The sequence below is a fragment of the Scomber japonicus genome, unplaced genomic scaffold, assembly GCF_027409825.1.
Source record: "Scomber japonicus isolate fScoJap1 unplaced genomic scaffold, fScoJap1.pri scaffold_457, whole genome shotgun sequence".
Lineage (NCBI taxonomy): Eukaryota > Metazoa > Chordata > Actinopteri > Scombriformes > Scombridae > Scomber > Scomber japonicus.
The window spans coordinates 1-2,500 of NW_026518524.1; the positions used below are offsets into that span (position 1 = coordinate 1).

General features: G+C 44.0%; 1 pseudogene; it reads left to right on the forward strand.

Moving 5' to 3' along the window:
- Positions 1–701: 701 nt before the first annotated feature.
- The window catches only part of LOC128354691 (cation-independent mannose-6-phosphate receptor-like), a 32,832-nt pseudogene continuing 31,033 nt past the window's right edge, over positions 702–2,500 (forward strand).

Below are 2,500 nucleotides of genomic sequence, written 5' to 3' on the forward strand. Positions count from 1 at the left end.
GAGGGGGGAAGGGAGGGAAGAGGAAGGAGGGAGGGAGGAAGAGGAGGGAAGGAAAGAAGAGGAGGGGAGGGAGAGGAAGGAAGGAAAGGAAAATGGAGGAAAGAAGGAAGGAAAGGAAGAATGGAGGAAAGAAGGAAGGAAAGAAGAATGGAGGAAAGAAGGAAGGAGTACAATTATGTGATGCACAATTTACAAAAATGGAAATAAAATGCATCATTCTTTAATTTTTTGTGCAGCTGATTCACATTTTTATAGATGCAAATGTAGAAAAATGAGCATTAAAACATGAATATTCTATAAAATATATTATAATAGTGAGTGTGAATGTCTTTTAATTGAACAGATAAAGGAAGGTAGGAGGGAGGGGAGGAGAGGAGGAGCGAAGGAAGGAAGGAAGGAGGGAGCGAGGAAGGAAGGAAAGGAAAGGAAGAACGGAGGAAAGAAAGAAAGAAGGAAGGAGGAAGGAAGAAAGGAAAGAATAGAAGGAAGGAGGGAAGGGAAGGAAAGGAAAGGGAAGAACAGAGGAAAGAAGGCAAGAAGGAAGGAGTACAAATATACTGTTTGTCCCTTAATAATCTAACAGATACATAACCTCTCTCTCTCTCTCTCTCTCTCACTCTCTCTCCTCCCCCTCTCTCTCTCTCTCTCTCTCTCTCTCTCTCTCCCCCTCTCCCTCCTTCCCTCTCTTCTCCTCCCTGCAGCTAACGGAGGTCGGGGGTCTCCAGTCTTTACCGGGGAAGCAGACTGCACGTATTCCTTTGACTGGGAGACTTCGTACGCCTGCGTCAAGGAGAAGGAGGATCTGCTCTGTCGGGTCAAAGACGGCATCAAACACTACGACCTTTCACCTCTCACACGATACGCCAGTGAGTTCATCCTCTTCATCTCCTCCGACGGGAAGACATTTATCACTACTAGAGCTGCAGCTAAAGTTTTATTTTCAGTATCATTCTCATTATTATTATTAAACCCCCCCCCACCCCCCAATTTTATTAGTTTTGAGATCGTTTTGGTAAAAAACACGGATTCTACTTATATGGGCATGAGGCGGGGCATGGGCGGAGTGGGGAGGGTTGCTATGGTTGCGAGGGCTGGATCTCGAGGACATTGGTCAATCAACCTGTCAATCAGGACGTAGCCACGCCCCCTAATGCATACCCTGCCTTTATCGTCACATATAAAATCAGGGAGGCCAAAAATGTCCCAAATGAACATCATACTGCATTGAAGAAGGCTTTAAACTAGCGATTGAGACCATAAACACATTTTGAAAACGTTTACTGAGGTTAGAAATCAAGTGAGAAGTTGGTGAATTCTCCATTGACTTGTATAGAGACGGTCGCCCCCTGGTGGCCTTTTGATAGAATGCAGCTCTAAGTTACTTCCTGGTTGGCCTCATTCAGAGGACCAGAACTCCCCGGCCTGGTAATAAGTGTGTTTACTGTGTGTGCTTTTTTTCCTCTCATCTGATCGTGTGTCTCTCTGCTCGTCTTCAGCCTCAGATAGCATCAGGAACTGGGAAGCGGTGGACGCAGACGCCTCCAGAGTCAGACATGAAGCGTTTCTACCTGAACGTTTGTCATAAAGTGATCCAGGCTGGGAGGGAGCTGCTGGATGTCCTGAAGACGCTGCCTTCTGTGCTGTTGGTAAGAAAACTTAAAAAAAACAGGAAGAGAGAGGTTTCTAAAGGTCTGCATGGTTAAAATCGGACTGAGGCTTGTGTCTGTAGTAACAGTAGATGCTACTTTAGGAGGAGGGGTTAGAGTGGCAAGATGCTATTTATGCTTATTTCAATCATACATTTCTCATTTCTTATCCAAACAACGTCAAACTTGGGACTGTACTCACTCGAGGCCCCGAGCAAGAAACCTGCCACGTTTGAAATGAGAGATATGCGAATAAGAGACAAACACAGAGACAGACGGACATTCCTGCAGCCTAATAGATCGCCTATAGAATAACTTGATATAGAAGACAAACCATTTTATGGAATGATGCATCATCATATGAAAGTAGTGCAGCACCCGTGCAAAATTTGTTTTTGCATGTGCAGACATCCCGGTGCGCGTTTGGTCTAAAGCTTGTTTCCAATGTGAGTCAACTTCACATTGGAAACACATGCATCTATATTTGCAGCTTGTGGATTTAAATGTAGTTACCTTGTGAGTGTGAAATCAACACAAGGCCCTCTGTGGCTCTCTCACCTGGGGTCCTCTGACCCCTCACTTGTAGAGGGCACGTTTCTATCTGTAACCATAAAGAATATCTCACTTGCAATACATGTAAGAGTTAGATGTAGATTTTAAGTTGACTTTTTGTTTGTATTCATCTGCTCTCTGTCTAAGAAAAAAGATGTGTAGCCTACCATTTCTATCAAAAATGGTCTAAACAAGAAAAGACAAAAGTTAGTAAAGTGTATTGTGTCAAAGTTTTTTGGTTCATCATTTTACCTTATGATAAAGTACATGCCATCTCTTTTGCCTCGGGCAGGCCTGTTGCC